The following is a 22,508-nucleotide window of genomic DNA, read 5'->3' on the forward strand; positions in this document are numbered from 1 at the left end:
TTTATAATTTTGCTTTTTTTGATGGCAATAAATATATAAGAAGTACAGGTCATAATATTAAGGTGCAAACACACACTGAATTGTTAAGAAACATCTACCTTGTCTGCCAACCACAAAATCTGTCTTTTCTTTCCGGTGCATATTTCTGCTGAACAAAACACACCAATATTATAGCTAACCGTGGCCACTATTTAAGATACCATAAGAAGATTGAGTGTGCTACTGCAAGTGAAGTAAAAAGGTCTTTATACATTAAAATGTTATCTTTTGAAGGAGATTATAGCATTGCCCCTAAAGGATCACCTATATAGGACTTTTGAAAATATGTGATAAAATGTCTCACAATTAAATAGTTTCCCTTTGCTTGAGTCAGCATCTGAGTTACCTCTTCTATAATAGCTATTATCTTTAAGCAGATAGGCTTAAACTCAATAATTGGTTCATTGGAAATAGTGAAAAAAAAAACACCATTTAATAATTGTGAAGTGAACTTTTCCAGGTAAAATGTTTACAATTTCAAGAGAAATATATTCTTGTAGATTTGATTTCTAAGAACATTCTCAATGGTGTATGGCTGCTTACTTCAACACCAGGGTATTAAGATTTAATTAGAGTATGGTCAGATTCTCTTTGCATTGTGGACTTATTTGATGAAATCCTAAGCTTTATCAACATTGTATACTTTAGGAATTAAAGGAGATTTGACCATTTTTAAGAAGTTGGGTTTCTTCCAAGGCAAAACTGGTGTTTAGAAGAAGCACATTTTTATACATTAGACTGTAACTGTTAATCTCAGACAGAGCGCACTTGCACAGTTCTCATTAAATTTCCTCCCTACCCCATGGTCATGATGATTCTCAAAGGTTAAACTGAATCACAAGCCCTAGCCTCCAGAACTCCATCAGCTTCTGCTTCCTTGCTGTCATAACAGTGTCTTTCCTAACTAATTAGGTCTCTCTTGCGCATCCTATATTTAATTCATGGATAATATGCAGCCTTGACTTGGCAACTTACACTTCTTTCCTATAATCAAAGGAAATTGTCTCTCTCACTTAAGGCAGAGGAATTCTTGCTAGTCACTGAACAAAGGCCCCTGCACTTCTCTGGCCTCTACATATCAACTTTTCATCTAGGGCTAAGCATGTCATTGTTTTAGACTTTCCAAACATTAGTGTGAATCTCTCACTCTGAACTTATCTCTCACTGGAATAATGGTACCCTTCTCCAATGTCTGGTTGCCAGGCCATCTCCAATGCAGATCCATCATGGGTTCTGTTATACCCTACATAAAAGCTGATGCTAGATTATATTGTGCCTTTACATCCAGTTGTTGTTAGTGTTGATCATGTACCAACTCTAATGACCATATTAGGAAGATGCTCAAAGAAAGAGGTTATAACAGAATTATTGTTTTGTTTATGACAAGATATTAATCTTGTTTCCAAGAAGGTATACTACAGCACTTCAAATATCTGTTTCATCAAGCGGTGGTGGCGCATGCCTTTAATCCCAGAGGCAGGCTGATCTCTGTTCAAGGCCAGCCTGGTCTACAAGAGCTAGTGCCATGCCAGGACAGGCTCCAAAGCTACAGAGAAACCCTGTCTCGAAAAAAAAAAAAAAAAAAAAAAAAGAACTCAGTAATCTCTTGTTGCCTGGAGAAGGTCTCTATCAGTATGAGAGTACTAGGAGCTACTGTGTCTAAATCAAACAAAGCATGAATCCTTGAATGTTTATACAGATGATAAGTGCTAAAAATCACATAAAGTTTAAAGTAGATGACTATGTTAGATTTTCTTACTTAGTTTCCATAGATGCAGTGGACATGTGGGAATACAGTAGAAATTTTGAAAAAGAAACTTGAAGTCTAGATTATAGGCAAAATTGATGTCCACTTTTATAACATGGCCAACAAAGACAGTTACATGGAGACACTTTGGTACAAGAAAAGCTTTGACTTAAGATGCAGGTTTTGAGGAAGTTACATAGGTTGGTACTTCCTATGCCTTTGTAAGACTTTTGCTAGCTTCTTTGCCTCAGTCAAAATTGGTTTCACAGGAGGTGTGTGGCCATCCCAGTACTGAAAAGAGAATAGCTAAGGACAAAGGAAACCAGGCAGAGGCTGACAAAATTCATCATTAAATGTAGGCAGATATAAAAGAAGCCGCAAGCTCGAGGGCAAGGAATAAAGGTTAGAGCAGGTTATAAAACCGTTATTACTGGTTATGTCGAGTTTTAAATATTACAGGCCTTTCAGGTAAGTGCTGGCAGGCAAGTCCAACCTTTTGGCATTACGACATGATATTGTCATCAACAAAGTTCACACTTGAGAACTGTATTATGGAGTTATAAAAGAAAATCCGCCCCAAAGTCTCCTAATGTTTTAAGTAAATTTATGATTTTTGTGTTGGGTCATTTTAGTAGCTATTCTGGATCTCAGAGGGGCCTGCCGTCAGCAAGTTGCACACAACTGAAGGAAAAAGTGATGTCCCGAATGTGGATTTCTGGAGAACAGAATGGATTAGTTGCATAGTGTCATCAATACAACAGAGAGGAAGATTTCAGAGGGAAGTGAGAGGCAGCTTTGTCTCACAAATTTCAATGTTTTCATGGTATAAAGCACAAAGGCCAACCGCTGATTGACAAGCAAGAGGCCCCTGGTGGCCTTTCAAGTGCTGTTCATTCAGTGTGTTATGGTGAGTAGGAGACCAGCTCTGAAAACCAAGAAAGGGAGAACAAAATCAAATTGACTTAGTCAATACTTAGGAGAAATTTTATAGCTTGTGAAAATGTTTAAAGATTTTTCAAATATATGTTTAGGTTTGAGAAACTCAAGAAAATTAATTCTATTTTTCTAGTAATTAAAACCTATTTATGAATATGTGTATCCTATCTAAAAGTAGCTTAATAATATGGTCTATACGATAAATAGTATTATATTACAGTGCTTCCTAGATTCATTCCTAAATGCATATTCAGATAAGGTCAAAGAAAGACATATAAACATGTGTACAAGAATATACTGGAAGTGGACAAGTTGGAAACAGCTTTAAGAGCTGTGATACCATCACTGAATTATTTATGTGTGGACTTTAAAAACAAACTCAGAAAAATCGAGAATAGATTTGAGGTTACTGGAAGCAGTGTCACAGAAGAGGATTTTGAGACCTTGTTCAAAGATACAAATATTGAGTTAGCAGGTTATATTAATGCTGATTATGTATTCTATGATTATGATATAGTCTAGTGTCTATGATTAATAATAAAGTATGTTTCAAAGTTGTTGTGAGAATACATTCTATGTTTATACTGTCTCCATAAAAACAAGCTTCTTAAAGGATGGACAGGTCAATTTGGAATAATCTAATCTTTACAGAGGGAGGGAAGGAGAGAGAGAACACATTACAATGCACCCAATAATACAGTTAAATTTGCCAAGTAGAGTTACAAATAATGTTTTAAAAGTTAGTTGGAACCAGTTGATTTGGGAAACTATATCTTATGAAAATTAGAATTCCTAATCAGAACTATATGTTTAACCTTATAAATGAAAATCAATGTGTATAAATTATGGCAATGGATCAACAGCAGAGTGTCAAATAGGTCAGGTGTGCATGTTTATTTGAAAGGATTAACTTGGATACGGCCTGGATTAAGGTTAGCAGGAAGGATGCATAAGCATGTTTGAGAACAGTTAAGGGGCACCGGCTGCTAGATACTTCCGGGACTGGCATGCTGGTGGTAACAATAGGGAAGGGAAAACCAGCTTTAAAGCTTTTGAAAGCTAATAGAATTTCATGAAACGAGATAAATGAGATGGAGCTATTAATTATAGTTATTGCTTTGACTCTTGAACAATAAAAACAATCAGCTAATTGTGATCGCTAACTTCAATCATTACAACAAATATTTTTACGCTTCCTTCTTTGTGTCTATCTGCCTTGAATGCATAGACATTTTTACATACATGTGCATGTGCTTGTGCTGGGGCACGTGTATGTGGGGGGGGCTAGAGGTCAACATCAGATGTTTCCCCCATCACTCTCTGCACACTGTGTTTTGGGAACAGTCTTTCACCAGGAATCTGGTTTCTGGTTTGGTTGATTAGGCAGCAAGTCTCAGGGAACTTTCTGGCCCTAAATTCCCAAAGCTGAGCCTCAGGCATTCACATCTGTTCTTGACTTTTTACATGGGTCCTGGGTATATGACTCAGACTGCTTGCTTGAGCACAAGCACGTGACTGGCTGAGTTATCTCCCTAGTCCCTTATACTTCCTTCTTTTTTTTTAATTGATTTTTATTGAGCTCTACAGTTTTCTCTACTCCCCTCCCTGGCATTCCCCTTCCCTTCAGCTCTCTCCCATAGTCCCCATGCTCCCAATTTACTCAGGATATCTTGTCTTTTTCTACTACCCATGTAGAATAGATCTATGTAAGTCTCTCTTAGTGTCCTCATTTTTGTCTAAGTTCTCTGGGATTGTGGTTTGTAGGATGGTTTTCTTTGCTTTATGTTTAAAAACCACCTATGAGTGAGTACATGTCTTTCTGTGTCTGGGTTACCTCACTCAAAATAATGTTTCCTAGCTTCATCCATTTGCCTGCAAAATTCAAGATGTTATTATTTTTTTCTATGTAATACTCCATTGTGTAAATGTACCACATTTTCTTATCCATTCTTCAGTCGAAAGACATTTAGGTTAAGTATTCAGAAGCACCCTCAAGATTTTTGCAGCATTGTTAGTAGCTGTATGATTTTAGGATCTCATCTTTCTTAACTGGTTATTTCTTCCAAACTTCCTTTAGAGACCTTGCCATACTATCAGTATAGCAGTATCAGTATCAGTAGTTAACTTCCACATTCTAAGTCCCTAATTGGCGCACTCTTTCCAGGCCAATACCTTTATAATTTTATACTGTGACCAAAAGTCACAGTATAATAATTTTAAAACCCAGATTGCAGCATAGAGCATATGCATGTTTTATATATAATTTAAACTAAAAATATGTAAGATAATGCCTAGCTTAACTGTATTCATATAGTATATGATATTTTGTTTCAATTTGAAAATATAGTTTTAGTCCTTTCTATTTTCTTATGGTTTACAAAGAGGTATTATCCATTATGTGAAATTACAGTTTGAGATGTTCTTACCCACTCCAGCAACTTCAATTATATGTATATTAAACACATATTTGAATCTTTTGAATCCTTTATAAAAAGTATCTTCTCATGATCGGACACCATGAACTTTCCTATTTTATGGCTATTGTGCTGCAGGTTGTTGGTTCCTGGCCGCTTAGCCCCAAAATAATCACACAGAAACTGTATTAATTAAATCACTGCTTGCTCCATTAGCTCTAGCTTTTTATTGACTAACTCTTATATATTAATTTAACCCATTTCTATTAATCTGTGTATCGCCACCTGGCTGTGGTTTACCAGCAGAGTCTGGCATGCCTGACTCTGGCAGCAGCTCTATGGCATCTCTCTTCCTTCCCAATTTTCAAGTAACCATCACTCAGGATTGAGGAAATATATATGAAAACTTAGTCACTCCCATTGTACTAACAGGTTACTGCAAAAAATCCAATTTCCAGCTTTCTTCTAACAGAACTAAATATACTATTTATTGTCCATTATAAAACAACGCTTCTTCAGTGCACATAATCTTTATTGCAAGGGTCTTGTTTATCACAAAAAAACTAGGGCATGGCAGTCAGTGACTTTTACAATAGGAAAATATTCCCTCACATACCACAAAATGAATTATCAAGGCATACTGAAATGGTGATATTTATGTCTAAGAAGCATATGAAATTAATTTTAACATTTTATTATCATGCTCATGACATATTAGATCAGAAGAGGAATCTAATGTTATACACTCCTTGACACAGAACATGAGACTAATAAAGAAGTATATAAGCACTAGCAATGGGAATAAGTACATTCACACACTTATGAATGTAGGAAACATAGTGTTAAAATTATGCAAGACATGTTTTAAATGAAGCTATGACATAACAAAAAGTAATACCATATGAGGTTAATTTGTAAAATGTGAAATGCATGAAAACATAAATAGTGATTATAGTAATCATGGAATGTTTTATCATGTTCTCCCATTTGTTTAATATAGATTAGTGTGTTTTCTGTTATAGAATTTCTACTTAACTCTTGGTTTCCTATTATCTGCTAAAAAATCTCATTATAGTATACATTTCATTGGACATATTAAGCATTCAGGTCTTTTCTATCAGCTCAATTACCAGAATTCCCCATGGCTCTGCTTCAATTATCCACTCTTTGTTATGGCTTAAAATCACATTGTTATATTTCTTGACATGTCTGGTTAATTTTGATTGAGTGGCAAATATTGTATGAAAAAAAATGGGGGAAAAACTTCAGACTTGTATAATGTTATTTTCCCCAATAGAGAATTCACTTGGCATTTGTCTGACTCCTGGGAAACATAATTCTGGAAGAGCTGTGATCCAGTTTAGCTTGCTAAGATGATTTAAAGCTGGGATACAGTCCCTGTTAAGTCATTCCTACTCCTGGATAACCATTATTCTAAGAGAGCTCCCTTTCTATCCCAACACTCAAAGAGAATACTTGTGAGGATATGACACTCAGTAGTTGCTTAACTTCACCATCTTAGCTCTATGTGTTAGTTGTTTCAGAATTTTCATTTCCTCCAAAACAGACAAAGTCTTCAGGGTAAAAGTCAGCCCTAGTGACACCTATGCTCCCGATTCTGGGTCTCTGTCTCTCCTATCTTAATCAAGTATTTTTCAATTATTATTCTACTACTCTATATCTTCATGTAAATGTTTCTACTTCGATATCAGGCCAGATCAAGCCAAAATCTGCATTTATCCCACCTTCTCATTTATTGTATGCCAGAAGATTCATCAGGCCTAGAGTTCAGCATTGCCATAAGCATGAATTTCTTGCATTAATGTGAAGAAAGTGATTCATGGGAAATATACAGGAACTGAGTTGATCTTGTTTCCTCTATGATTCTTTATACTCATAAAGTGCTTGCTGGGAGAGATATATTTTACCTAATTGCCTACTTCTTGCTTTCTAATCCGTACAGGCTTGAAACCCAAACATTTTTTCTAAATTTGAATCTAAACAGAAAGTTGAAAAGCCTCATTCTGCTGGCAGTGAGAAATTAATACCTGGTGTTAGTTCTGTTTTCTCCATTACATTCCGTGGATTTAAGCAAGGCTTTGTTCTTTCTCCCAAGAAGATGTTAAAGATGAAACCTGTTATTATCAGACAAAAACTGGGTAGAATAACCTCACCTTTGTATCAGGTACTCCACCACTCACATTACAGCCCTTTATTTTAACTTTGGAGCCAGAATTTCCTTTCCTTGAGCTCTCCAGTTGTCATGATTAAACATTTCATAAAATTTATCCAGGGTTGTCCACTTTTTTATAACAGATACATTCACATTAGTTTTCTGAGACATTGGTAGAATTTCGTTTTATTGAAATGTTATCTGAGCACTATTGCTATTATAACAAAATGTATAGTAATAACTAAAATAAATAGCTATGAAGATTCACCAAATATTTTGAGTTATGATAGTACTGAAGTTAATGAGTGTGTTCTCAGCAATGTATGAAGTCAAGAACTTTCCTGTGACCAATGTGCCCTTTAACTGAAAATTAGGTTGGGTAAAATGTGCTTCATGTTGAATCTATACTGATCTCAGTATTACTGGATACAAACACACAGTGCATCTTGTTAGAGTTACCTGAGCTTAGTTCTTAAGACTGTGACTAGAAACTCTAGGAGCCTTTCTAGATTCGAGAAAGAGTAATCACTCCTTCCTCTGTGAGCACCCTCTGACTGCTGTCTGTCTGCTCTTCTGTTTTGACCACACACTGAACCTGGCACTTCTTAGAGCTGCTTCAACACTTTAAGTGCTTTTTTCACCATAAAGTTAAGGCATCCAGAATTCAGGATTTAAAACCTCTGCAACTGAGTGAGCCTCATGGGTATAAGAAGTGCTCATTCTTCTGTACCTGCAATAAACTTCCGGATTAATAGAGACTGAGACTGTAAACTACGGTGTTTTCACAAACTCACTGTAGTAATAACAGAAATAAGAATTGCTTATCACTGCACAGTAATTGTTTTTACTCACAAAGAAAATCAGAATGTGTCGAGTTTTCAGTTTAAAACTGACAAGAACTCTGATCCCACTCAGCCTAAAGTTATTATACATCAAAGAGAATTTACGTTTTGTCCGTGGGCCAAATGTAGAACTCTCCTGCTTAATGGTGAATGAATAAGCAACTGCCAGGCAACAGAGAGGAAAAAACATACCCTGAAATATGAAGAGAACTATCTGAAAGAAAATGACACAATTTTAATAAGTATTTTTGCAGGCATTGGGATAAATATTTGGGAAACTTGTACTTTATACAGCTATAAGACAAACATATGATATTGTGTTCACTGCAAAACATGATTAAAGAATATTTCAAGATATATAAAAAAGACAGCTCAATGAATACAGAAAAGGAATGAAACAGCTAAAATGAGATTTAAGAATTAAGTTCTGAGCAAGTTTTCATTAAAAAGGAAATTGAAATGAATGAGCAGCGAAATGAGGAGCTTTCTAAGAATCTAAGAAAAATAAAACACAAGCAAGTGAAGAATTTTATTGCATAAATAATAAACATTTGTAATTACTTTAAAATCCAAAAACCACTTCAGAAACACAAACACAGGGAGAAATATAAGATATGTTATTGAGCAGGGGCATATGGAGAAAGGAAGTTTGGGCTGACAAAGACCAATCTACACTCTTTACTGCTCTTGAGTAGGTGGGACTGGGAGAATAGAGCCTAAAAATGAGGCAGACTAAAGTCTCAGGCCATGGTCAACTTTATTCAGAGAATCAGACAGTTTATGCTCCGAGCGTTAAGAGGAGTCACATGAGTAAAGTGTACAATCACAGCGACAAGCAGCATGAGGCAAAACCACGTTTTCCCAGAGAGGCAAATAAACAAATAACATAGACAGCATAATGAATAATCTGGAACTCACTGCTATCCACTGTCCCTGGAAGGGGTACCAAAGCATCAGTCCAAGAACAATTCCATATTTTTGAATAAACTGAGGTCACAAGACTCTTGTCTGGTGTTTTGGAGTTTTCTAACAAACACACAGAATTCTCATGTGACTTCACTCTTGAACTGTGTTCCATCACTACACTATATATATGCAAGAAATTTTTCAAAGCTAAAAAAGTAAAAAAAAAAGTACACAAAGAAGAAGAACAAACTATAAATTATAGATTAGATTTTGCTGAGGAATGAGGAGTAAATATAGCAATAAATATTGGTACAATATAAGTAATAATTACTAATAATATAATAAATTGTTCCTGTCAGGGGGAATTCTTTTTTCAGACTGTTCTGGCCACAATATTAAGAGAATTAATATTAGCCTAGGCTTACATAGAAATAGCTTCAGAATTTTTAAAAAACTTAAGCACAAACTGCTTCTGTTTTTGAAGTAGATCAATCAAAAGATCTCCATACTTCAGAAGCAGGAAGAACATACTGCATAGCAAGGAACAAAGGAAACATTACTAGTTCTGTGTCTATGCACTTAGGAGTCTCATTTCCTGAGAACTTCAAGTTTCTCATGGGAATTTAGGAGACCAAGGTTCTCAGTGCTCTGGAATACGAGCACATTAAGTGATGCTTGCCTTTACACGGCCATGAAGTGATGAACTCAACATTTTAAAGCTAGCCAGATAATGCCGGGAACCGCACCTGAACCAGTGTGAAATAACATCCGAATTTTTTTTAGATATCATAAAATATATCAAATAGATGTTATAATCGACATATTAAACAGGTAAATATTGATTAAAAGAAAAAAAAAAACAAAGTCAATTTCCTCAGATTGAAAATTTAAAATACACCAACATGTATCACCATTTGTTTGGGTCAGGACTTAAATTCCCTGACGCAAACAATGGAAAAAAAAATGTAACATGAGTGACTATTTCCCATATAAAGAGATCCAGGGCCTAGAGGATGCCCTGGAAAATGTGCTTTTCAGTGTCTTAACATTATCTTTCTGTGTTGACTTGACTCATTTATAATCCTCAGATGGTAACCAAGACGTGGAAAACTACCGCCGTACATTTTAAAATTCTAAGTCTGGAAGAAGTCACAAAAAAAAATCACCAATGACTGTATATCTTTTTCCAAACCAATCGCTAGTCAGGTCTGTGGGATCACAAGTGCCCTCCTGTGGCAAGAAAAAAAAATTAAAATTAGAGTGCCAAACTAATGGCACCTGAAGGTGAAAGTCACATTCCAAACAGAGAAAGACCAAGAAAAATCAATAAAGGATGTCTCTAATTATTGTTCACAATGGCAAAAAATTATAAAAAGTCAAAATAAAAAGAAAATAAGTAACAAACATAAAGCATAAGCAAACATTTCAAAACTAACAAACTTAAATAAATCCTACCAGCATAATATAATATTTATACTGGTGAAGGTTAAATATGTAAGGAAAACATGACATTAACACATTTGTTAATATAAATTGAAATGTTGCTCAGGGAAAGCAAAAAGTTGCCATAATGACAATTATAATAAGTGAAGTAATAACACAAGAATTTTCTGTAACAAATGCTGTCAAAATATGAAGATCAGGAGAAAGCACATGAAATTAAAGAAAATTATATGTTTATACTTTAGAGCCTAGCCAATAAGTTTCTTTTTAAATGCTTTTTAGTACACTTTCTGAAGTTGGACATAAACTGAAACATATAGGTAAAGATTACTTTAAATTTCCAGAACATAAATTATAGTGGCTAGAATTACATATTAACAATATATTTTAAGTTAATGAATTCAAAATAGTTGAAAAAATGCAAATATTTTTAAAATCCCCAACCTTTCATGTCTGTTTCTAGGATTTGTTAAGATGAAAACTAGGAAAATGGATACATTAAGTTAATGAGACCTGTGCTATTTCGATTAATTGAAAGAATTTTTTATATTTAAACTTAATGATCAAGTCAATAAACAGGAACATGAAGAGATTATACTGAATTTAATAAAATTTACCTTAATCAACTTAACTGTGTGCTTTTTAAGATCCTAATTCAAGTTTCATTCTATACCACATATTCACCACACAAAGTATTTCATCACAGCTCTTCAGATGAGATTAATCTCACTAGAGGATACCAACCATACCTACCCAATGATACAGACAATAAAATTTGGCTAAAAGCCTGCACCCAATTTGACTTCACGCTAATTAGGTTTTATACTAATTATTAAAATGTAGATGATGGGAAATTTTTTCATCTAAAGTCATCTTCAACTTTAACGTATTTCAATTAATCTTTACTCTTCAATACTAATACTTTCTTTCACCCCTGAGATTCACTGAAAGTTCCTACATACAATTAGTTTTCCAAACGAACTTGGCAGAGCCTGTTACTAGAGGGCAGTGAAGGCTTGCTCTTGGCCAGGAGATCACCATCACAATTAGCCCTTGCGGTGCCATGGGCTTAGCTGCATGACACAACTTTCAGCTCTGTTTCCTGCCAACCACTGAAGCCTTTCTGCAAAATCCATTTGGTTTTAACATTTGCATTTTAAGCAAAACTCAATCATTTGAATCAGCTCAGTTAATAAATATCAACTAGCAAGACAATCACTGAAATTAGGGTAAAAATGGGTTAAAGTGCTCTATTCTTTCCAAAGAATCGCTTCCCACATAAAACTGGCTGCTCAATTTATTTTAAGATTTCCGTAAGTGATCTCAAAGAAGTTAAACCATTACCTCATCTAAGATGTCCTGAACATTTACTATAGAATCAGCAAGGGTTTAATATTTAGTTTAATATTTAGCTATTTCAAAGGCTCAATAGAATTATGGTACTCCAATGAATATATGTAAAAAAAGAACGTTTTAGTTGCCTAGCAATTCTCAAAAAAAAAAAAAAAAATAGATGAGACACTTTGTATAGTGTTCAGACATTTTCGTTAAACGTATTCCTGCCGTGCAGCATATTAGGCCAGTGAGCCTTGTGAACAGGATTTTAAGAGTCGGGAGATGTGACTGTGTTTAAGATTCCTTTCTCCAGTCACTAGTTCATTGTCGGCAGCAGCTACAGAGCAGCGTGGTGTGTATTCAGAGACCGCCAGGAAGTTAGTTCTGCATGACTGAGTCAGAGCTGCAGCCCAGAGAATGCGGATCGCCCGCTTCCTTTAAGCAACAGTGTAATCTGTGTTGAGACCACAATATCAGACAGTATAACTGCTGCAAAATTATTGTCATGGAGAAACTAAGTTACCTGTAAAAAAGTGGCCCATGTCGTGCATACTATGTGAAGTTTCAATGAAATCTCCAAGCGCTTTTCTTCACTTCCTGTTGCCTTCCCAGGAGCTTAAAAGCTGTTGGTGCTTTGTTTAGTGTAGGCAAGTCTTCTCAACTACAGGAGGAGAGAAATACTATGTCAGGATTGCAACTGCAAAAAATGACTATAGCAATACCTAGAGTTCAAATAATTATATAAAACCAAATCAAATGCTTTTGTGTCCATGATTTTCAAAAGAAAAAAAAAAAGTATGTTGTAAAGATTTTCAGTAGTCCCAAATGAAATTAACATTGATTTCATGTGCTTAATTACTACCACGTTGCTGTCCACAATCCATTCTCATCCCCTATACCCTAAACCATTTGCTGTCCACAATCCATTCTCATCCCCTATACCCTAAACCATTTTTGATCATTTATTTAAAAAATAATAGAAACTCTTCCTATGCTCAACCCTATATATTAAGTATTATTTTGGTTCATGCTCTTGTACATGTTTAAGATTGAGAAAAGATAACTTTTCTCATTACCATAACTATAGATAATGCATTCATACATAACCCTGAAAATAGCATCTCAGATATTTTGTATACTTTCTAAAGATAAAATAATGTGTCTATAATTTCAGAATATTTTATTTATATAACTATGCACAGGAATGCATATACTTACCTGAATATATAGGTTTAATTAAAACCTAATAATTTGTGAGTCAGTTCTAGGTATTTTAGGACCAGATTTCTCTTTTCATTTTTCAGGGTGCACCAAGCACACATATATATGCACATACTCTTATAGGTATGTGTGTATACTTGTATGTGTCACACATATCACACAAGTATATACACACATATATGCACATACTTATATGTCTGTGTATACTGCATGTATCATACAAGTATGTAAGTATAAATTGTATTTGAGCATATTCCTGAAATTCCAACAAAATCTTTAGCTGTCAGTTTGAAACCTGGTAAATTAGTATGAAAGTATAATCAATAAAGTAGCTCCAATTTTCTGTTCAAAAGAAACTTATTAAGCACATACGCTGTGGAAGAGACAATTGTTAATTCAGTGATGAGCACAGAAGTTGATGACCTTGTTCATATTTTGAAAGTTGTTTCCATAACAACATGAACAATATCAATTTATCTGTCAGTTAAAATATTTTTATCTGAAAAGACATGGCAAACAAAGCAATTCATAAAAATGCTAGCAGCCTAGAGTACACTATCATAATTTCTTCATCCTGATCAAATTCATAAGAAATGATGAGCTTCCTAATGCAGGAAAATTAGATGTATACTTCTAAGATCCAGTGGCCTTTCCTCACACTGTCATGTTTAACTATTTGAGTCTTCTGGAGCTAAAGACACTAAAGTAGCATAAGTTACTCAGTTATACTCCTTCTTATAAATTCTTAGTACACAACTGTCTAATGTGGGAGGTCCTTCTGTCTATGTTTTGCTTTTATTGGTTAATGAATAAAGAAACTGTCTTGGCCTGTTGATAGGGCAGAACTTAGGTAGGCAGTGGGGAAGACTAAACTGCATGCTGGGAGAAAGAAGGAAGAAGGGAGAAGTCAGAGAGAAGTCATGTAGTCCCTGCCAAAGACAGACACTGGGAACTTTACCCAGTAAGCCACAGCCATGTGGTGATGCACATATGAATGGAGAAGGATTAAATTAAGATGTAAGAGTTAGCAAATAAGGAGCTAGAGCTAATGGCTCAAGCAGTGTTTTAAATAATACAGTTTCTATGTGATTATTTCTGGGCTAAGCAGCCGGGAACTAACTAGTGGCCCTATTACAACAATTGTCTGTGCTCATGAAAGTCTTGTCACTTAATCTCTACAATGTAAATTCATGTGAGTTTTCACTCATTATCCTACTTTGTCTTTGTTAAGTAAAATCATGCTCCTGTGATAGGCTTATAACCCTTGAAGGAATTGCTGTAGTCTGGTCCAAAACTGTAGGAAAATACAGAACACATTTTATCTGTTATCTCTTAATGGTTGTAAGTGACACACATTTCCTTATTAAGAATTAACAGGCCTTAGGCTATTCTCGAGTTTTCATTCAGAGGAAGATAAGACTGGGAACATAGCCCAGTGGTAGAGTGTTTATCTTGTATGTGTAAATGTAATCCCGATACCAGGCAAAAACAATAACAACAAATATTTAAAAACTACAATCTAACAATATAAGATAATAAGGCCAATAAAACGAATCAGTTGGTAAATGCACTTAACACCAAGCCTAGTGACTCAAGTTGAAGTCCCAGAACCCACAGTAGAAGTACGTCTCTTGTGGTTCTTGCAAGTTGTCCCCTGACTTCCACACAGGTATGATGGCATGCAGTTACTCACAAAGAAAATAAAAACTGCATTAAAAAAATTTAAAAGAAAGTAAAGGTTTGGAAATATTACAGAGTAATAAAAAATAACTTTGTAGCCAAATAAATACTTTGACCATAAAGTTGCTAAAACCTGAATGCTGGATGGTCAAGAACAAATCAATGAATCTTTTATTTCTATGATTAATTACACAGATTATTGTAGCCATGATTGCATATAAAATACAAGAACTCATACTGACTAAACACTATGAAAATTGTTCTGTGTGTCTAAACACCTTCTAATGCATCAGCAAAATAGTACCATACTGTCTCTTCACTTAAGATAGCTATAAAATCAGGAAAGGTAAGCACTACTGTGAGTCACACCGCACACTCAGGCTTCATAAGCTACTGTGTTCTGAATTATACAAAAACTTCAAGTCAGAGTTTTGGCTTTATTGTTCTTTCTGTTGCACTGAAAGCATGGAATAATCCATCATGAAACAATTGTCATATATTTTATTACCAAATATTTGACCTGTGAATAGTTTGGGAAGTTTTTTTGTGAGCTGTTAACAGAAAAAAAAATGTAAGGTAAATTATGCAATGCATATTTCCTCCATGTACAGGGAAAATTGGAGGTTTTCTCTGAAGCTCCTCAACTTGGTAACTATAATTTAATGACATGTTCTCCACCAACTGCATTATTTTTAATTTTCTCAAATATTGATATTTTGTTTTTAACCATTTCCTAAAGACTACATAGGGTGTTATTTGTGATCTAAATAAAATTCCACTATCTCACAAAGTAAATTAGCAAAAAAAAAATGTATCTATCTAAAAACCACAGAGTAACAAAGAACAAACAAATTCTATACTTAATGGGCCTATAAGATCCAAAATGAGACCACAAGGCACAAAGCGTATTTGTTCTCAAAGTCATTTTTATTTTTCTTCCACATACTAACTTTCACAGAACTAAAAATTGCTGTGACATTGACTAGTTAGAATAAGTGATTTTTTAGAAGATCAGTAGGTAACAAAAAAAGACCCGAGTGATGAAGCCTAGAGTAGAAGAGGAAAAAAGAAAACATAAAAGTTAGTAGTGGTGTCGTGAACCATTGAAGAAAATGACCAGAGAATGAGTGAAAGAGAATGATTTAGGACTTTGAAAATGCATAAATTAATAGCAGAAGCATCCAGGTTGTTTCTTTATTAGTGTCCCTCAAAAGTGGGAAGGAATCATGAGAACTTAAAGTTGTTTGAGGAACTTTTGTATAAAGTTTATATTTACTATCTGCTAATTATAACACCATCGAGGGAATGAGTAATTGAAATTTTTAGACAGAAATATGTTGAAAGTCAGCTACACAATAGTAATAACATTTTACTATGTATAATAGTTGGAAAGAATGTGTTTTTAGCAGAGTAATATAGATTGAAATCTTGCTATTTATTTAATTTTTCTGAACCTAGATTTCTAATGTTAAAATTGAAATAATGGTGTTTACTTTGTAATGATGTTGTAGACTACATGCTTAGAAAATTGCAGCACAGAAGAAAATTGACACTTGACTATAACTATTTCACAACTTTGTCAATAACTTTTCTTGTGCTAAAATTTTCTCTATCAAAACAGATTCTGACTCATAGACATCTGCCCTGGTAATTTTGTGGGCAATCACCAATAATGGACCTGCACGGGAACAGTAAGGTGGGATGAAAGGAGCGGGGTCAAGTAGAACTCAGCCATTTTTAATCATTAGAAATCCATTCACTATTTCAGGACCAAATATACAGAACTATAGAGGATAATGTGGGGCTAGACAGCAATGGCAAGAAGGAGGATTAAGAAGAAGCTGAGCAAAATGCTGCTAAAAATGTGAGAAACCAGAGTAGAATTGTAAAAAGATGAAACCAAGTAATACGGTATCTCTAGCATTTATTATTTTATTAATTATTTATTGTTGTTGTTGTTGTTCGGAATTGACTTTTTTAAGATTTACTTATTTTTGTTTTATGTGTAAAGGTGTTTTGCCTGTATGTGTGTCTGTGCATGATATAAAATGCAGTTCCTTTGGATCCCAGAAGAGGGTTTCAGACTCCCTGGAAATGGAGTTACAAATAATTGTTAACTACTGTACATGTGCTGGGAAACAGAACCAGGTCCTCTGTAAAATCAGTCAATGCTCTTAGCCCCTTAACCACTGGATCATTTTTCCATCTCCTGTCTCATAGCTTTCATAGTTTCTACTGAGAATTGTGTTTTGCTACTGGTACTGCTTTTATAGATGGGTTAGTTTTGTAACTTGCCATATTCAATATATTTTCTTTACTCTGTATATTTAGTGGTCTAATTATAATAATATAACGGTTAAGGGACATTCCTATTTTAGAGATTCTGAATGTTTTCTTTATCTGTACTAACATCCCTTTACCTAATTTGGGGGACATTTGTTTCTGTGATTGTGTTGGAAATGGTCTCACCTCTTTTCCTGTCTAGGTACTGTTAGCTCATTCTTCAATAATATGCCAAGAAGTTGAAATACTTAGGTCCATCCCATCACCACTAATAATAATCTGTGGACCAGCCAGAGGGAGATGGCAAATTCTATACTTTCTGGCTACCGGAAAGGTCTCCATTATTCTCTTGTTTTCCTTTCCTTTCTTTTCCTGGGGGCTGGAACTTGCAAGTGTGAACTAAATTAAAGAAAACAAGCAAGAGTAATCAGACAGCATCCTCCTCACCTTGACTATGCCTGCTTCCCCCAGGACAAAGAAGGCAGCCACGGAGAAGTAAGATAAAGGAATGCTTCTCTGAGCCAAGGTAAAGTCAGAGAATGTGGCCTACAGATTTGCTATCATCCAAACGTTTCTTTCTTAATGACTGTCCCAACTACTGTCCCCTGAACACAGCTTTTCTGCCTTCTCAGCCTCCTCTGTACCGAGTCTCCCTAGATTTTGAGACATCAAACAGCTTTTACCCTTTAAGGGCAAAAATGTTGTGTTTGGCCACCTTAAAGAACTGTGAACTATGGTTCAAAGTGGTAGTGTGTCATTTGTTTAGGATTCTATAAGGCTGACCAACTGATAAGGACATCTGTGGTTGTAGAGAGTTAAAATACTACAGGTTTAAAGCCAAAATTTATTCTGAAATTTTTGACCCACCCTCTAAAATAGCCTTTATTGCATACTTCTGTTTGTGAGCTAACATTCATATGGTTATTATGTAAATCTTTTTCTGCTGACAAATCTAAAAAGGCCCATTCGAAAAAATATCCTCTGGGAAATCAGATGCAATTGACATCCAGACAATATCCTTTTAGCATCAAAGTCCTGGATATTGTCAATAAAACCCCCACTTAGGGACTTCCTGCATGCTCCCTGATTCTCTTGGTTACTCTTGGTCCTCTGGTTCTCAAAAGTTTATTTCATCCAACAGATTCATTTATAGGTAATCTTTTACCAATAACTACCAACAGAAACAATAAAGAAGGATACTTGAGCCGGGCGGTGATGGCACAAACATTTAATCCCAGCATTCGGGAGGCAGAGGCAGGCAGATCTATGTGAGTTCGAGGCTAGCCTGGTTTACAAGGGTTAGTTCCAGGCCATGCTCTAAAACTACAATGAAACTGTAAGACATTGTTGGTGGAGCCCCAGGGGACATTACAGCTTAAGGACAGACCAATTTTTAAAGATACACTAACATTTTTTTCCTACTCAGTTCTCTGTCACTACTCAACATGAGGCAATTCCAGGGAGACTGGTCTTCTGCCTTCAACAACCCTAACAAATTAGGGAGAAGAGCCTCTCAGGGGAAGTCAGTACAGGCTTGAATAGGAAATCCTTTAGCCCGCTGGGACTCTACCTGGATTGTGCTATGCACACACTCCTTGCTTGTAATACTATGCATAAACATATGCATCCTAACAATGCACCTAGCAACCTGTTACTAGACCCCTGTCTGCACCAAGTAGCAAATACATACCCTTCTCTAAACAATGACTGAATTTCTCCTTCCTTTAGTGACCATCAAACTTAGAGTCTATTTAGTTGTACTCCACTTATGTCCAAATATAAGAATTGAAAAACTAATATAGGCTAAATAGTACTTTGTCTCAAGCACAATAAGGCTAAATTGTTCCCCATCGTGAACTTTTAAAGACAATCTCCTATTTACTATCCTAGAACATGTATCATGTAGCTTGCATAGGATTAAAATCCTATAAATTATAAGAAGGGAAATGTACAATAATGTTTATGCAACATAAGTCTGCCAATCAAAAAAGAAAACCAGGCAAATTCGGCCTCTATTAAAAAGGAAAAAAATCCATCCTCCCTTTAGACTCCATAAAAGAAAGCCCTGGGGTCTTGTGTGCCTTTGTTCACATGGCCCATTGTCAATCTTGGCAGTGTATTTATTTCTAAACGTTAGCACTTTGCTTTGAATGAAATTCCCCTGTTACTTTGAAGTTTGCGTGCTTTCTTTCCATCTTTGAACAAGGTGCCAAGAACTTGGGAACACACAACCATGACCAACAGAACAGACTGACAGAGAAAAAGTGGAGAGATAAATGCATCTAGAAAAGAAAATAATAGTGATAAAAAGGACATTGTAATAAAAGGTTTAGTGTAACTGAAGGGATAACTTAATAGAAAAACAGCTAAGAAAATATAATGAAAACCCACAGAGCATTCCCAATTCGCAGGAGCTTTAGAGGACAAGACTGTGCATAACTGAAGAACCTCTGTTCTCTGGGAGAAATAAGTTAAAAAGGGAAATATAATAGGTCAGAGATGGGACAAGAACAGAGCAGAATGGAGTTGGCAAGATAGCTCAACAAGAATAATTATAAAGGAAAGATAGTTAGGTGGTATTGTGGTGTAGGAATGCCTTCTCACCTGCCTGGTGCATTGCTTGGCTCCGTCTCAAATTGGAGTCTCCGGGAATGCTTTCCCAAGTACTCAGAAACCTATCTCTCACCTGGAGAATCTTATTCTCTTCTCTAGGCCCTGTTTGGGAGACAGGCTACAGATGCAATGCTTCACAGGTACAGATTCAGTTGCAGATGTTAGTTCTATTTCTGGGTGATCTTTCAAGTACACGGCTACTGTGGATGGTCCCAACCTTCTGTGATCCTTCCACTCTGATGGACTTCTTGGAATCTGTCTTTATGTTCTCCTGAACGCTGCAGCATCTGTCAAATTTTCACCTCATTAATGACACACTCAAGGACATTTTTCAGCAAGGCAACAGATTTCTTCCTCGTGAATTCCCATTGTGATCCAGTGTCATGGCTCTGAGTTTCTCAAAAACTGAAGTATTTTTTTTCATAGGATGCAATGCCTGGCACTAACTCAACAGGGTTCTTTTCAAAAATTGACACCAATACTTGTTCCAGCTAAGTGCCCAGGTGTCTCCTTCTACACGGTCCACTGGCTTTACTTATCTGGATTATCTCTCTTTACAGTCTTTCAAATAGCCCTTGCTGGGAGATGGAGAAACAGTTTAGCAGTTGAGAGCCCTTGCTGCTTTTCAGTTGCCAGCCCCACATGGTGGCTCACACCTCCCTGGAACTCTGGTTTGAGGGGACCTGATACCTTCTTCTGACCTCACAGACCCTGCACACAAGTAGGACACATACACACATGCAGGCAAGCACTCAAACACATAAAATAAAAATAAATCCTTAACACAGGATATCCCTTACTGAAGTTGTCATACAGACTATCTGAGTCAGTCCCAGGTTCTGGATTTTGAAGTTTCCACCTCTATCTGTGAGCAAGGAGCACACTAAACCAAGTTGACCTCTCCAAAAATCATTGAATTTTCTCACTTGCTTTGGAAGATTTTTTTCATATTGTCATTAAACCTAGAAATATTTGAACACTATCTATCTCTTCTAGAAGCATTTTTTTTCTGTTTTTCTCAGATTATTCTTTGGAAATTCTGACAGCCCATGTCTGGTACCATTCACTAACTTCCTTTGACATCAGAACTTCTGTGTGTTATATTTTTGCTTGTTTACTTATTTCTTTATAAGTTTCCGAATGTCTCATTGTTTCAGCCTTTTCCTCCATCCCCGAAATTCACCATTCTCTTTGTCTGTTCATAATTCTCACTCTGTATTTTGTTGCGTTCATAGGTTCTTATGTTTCCAGAATTATTTTTCATTATTTTGGTTTTGTTACTCCATGCCTTTGAATTTCTCTGCTAAAATGCTGATTACTTCTTTCACTGTGGTAACTTCGCTGTCCCAGGACTGAATTGATTTCCCTACTTCCTTCATCTGCTTGTTTGACTGCTGCTTATAATCAATCCTTTTTTAAATATAGGACTCTAAAATCTTCCTCTGACATTTCATCTTGGTCATTATCTTTGGATTCCATTTTGATGGAGTTGAAAGCTGGAGAGCTGTGGTAAAAGGTTCTTGTTTCATATATGTGGCGGGTTCTTTCTGCATCTATAAAGACAAATTTATTCTGATTTATTTCTTCCCCCTTTTCTTTCACTCTTTTCCTTTGTTTATTTTCCATATGTCCTCCTGAAGAGCTGTCTTCTCTTGGGTTTATGTCCAAACGGCTGCTTAGAGGGACGGTGGCTCTGCAGCAGGTAGAATGATTTAGCAGCAGACTGAGGTTGAAGGTGGTTGTCTATTTTACCATGTTTTGAACAAAATTTAGGAGAGGTACTTTGGTACTAGGTAGGGGAAATTTAGCTTATCGGTCATTAGGGAGCTAAGATTATCAATGGGTAAATAATGAAATGAAGAAATAATAAAAACAAGGATGTAGGGATATAAAATTAAAATTAAAGGGAACCTATACAGGCTAGGATACAAAGGGTGGTAGAAATAAAAAAAAAGTCTTTTTCAATGTAGAAAAAATATTTTAAATGAAGAGAATTAAATTACAGAGCAGAAAACCCTTCTTGGGTATGAAATAAAAGTTTTAACACAACCTGACAAAGTAAAACTTGCAAATAATAATAACAAAACAATAACTACAATAATTAATAAAGCCAAGAAATAACATAAAATAGAAAGTATTATACCTCTGTTCCTGGAATGATATGTTTTCTCCCTCCCTTAGAATGCCTTGTGTCTCAGTATCCACAGGTGTTCCTGGGGAGGTTAGTAGTCTCAGTAATTCCAAAGATTTAAGCTAATGCTCCATTCCAAATGAGAATAGTTCTGTGACCAAAGTCTACTTTTTTTCCAGAATGTCCTCCTCTGAGGCACCCTTCATGCTCCTTATGGCCTCTTTGCTGTGTGGTGGACGTCCTTGCCTAGGACTTTCTATGACTAAGGATATGTTGAACCACACACACACACACACACACACACACCTGGAGTGTCCATATATTGTATTATCTGGTGATGCCCAGGTTTGGAACACATCTTTATTGGTCCCTGGGTTTTCATGTTTTGAATCTTATCTGGAGGTTTCTTTATCTCATTTTCACAGGGTGCATAAGATCTTAAGTAGATTCATTAAGCCATGCAGAGTTTTAGCTGTTCATCATCATATTTTGAAAGTATTTTACTTACACCATCATATCACTATTGTCCCTTTGTCCACAACTAATACACTTTAATTTTGTGGATACACTTTGAACTTTGTTCTACTCAAATGATGTAGCTGTCAATTATTTTGCCAATATCATACTATACTGAACACTGTAACTTGATATTACATTTTCAAGTGAGGTAAAATTACTTCTCAAATTGTTCTTCTTTTTCAATATTGTCTGGCTATTCTGGTACTTTGACTCCTCATAGGAACTA

The sequence above is a fragment of the Alexandromys fortis genome, unplaced genomic scaffold (assembly GCF_014885135.2).
Source record: "Alexandromys fortis isolate MF-2015 unplaced genomic scaffold, M_Fortis_MF-2015_v1.1 scaffold_20, whole genome shotgun sequence".
In the NCBI taxonomy this organism is placed as follows: Eukaryota; Metazoa; Chordata; class Mammalia; order Rodentia; family Cricetidae; genus Alexandromys; species Alexandromys fortis.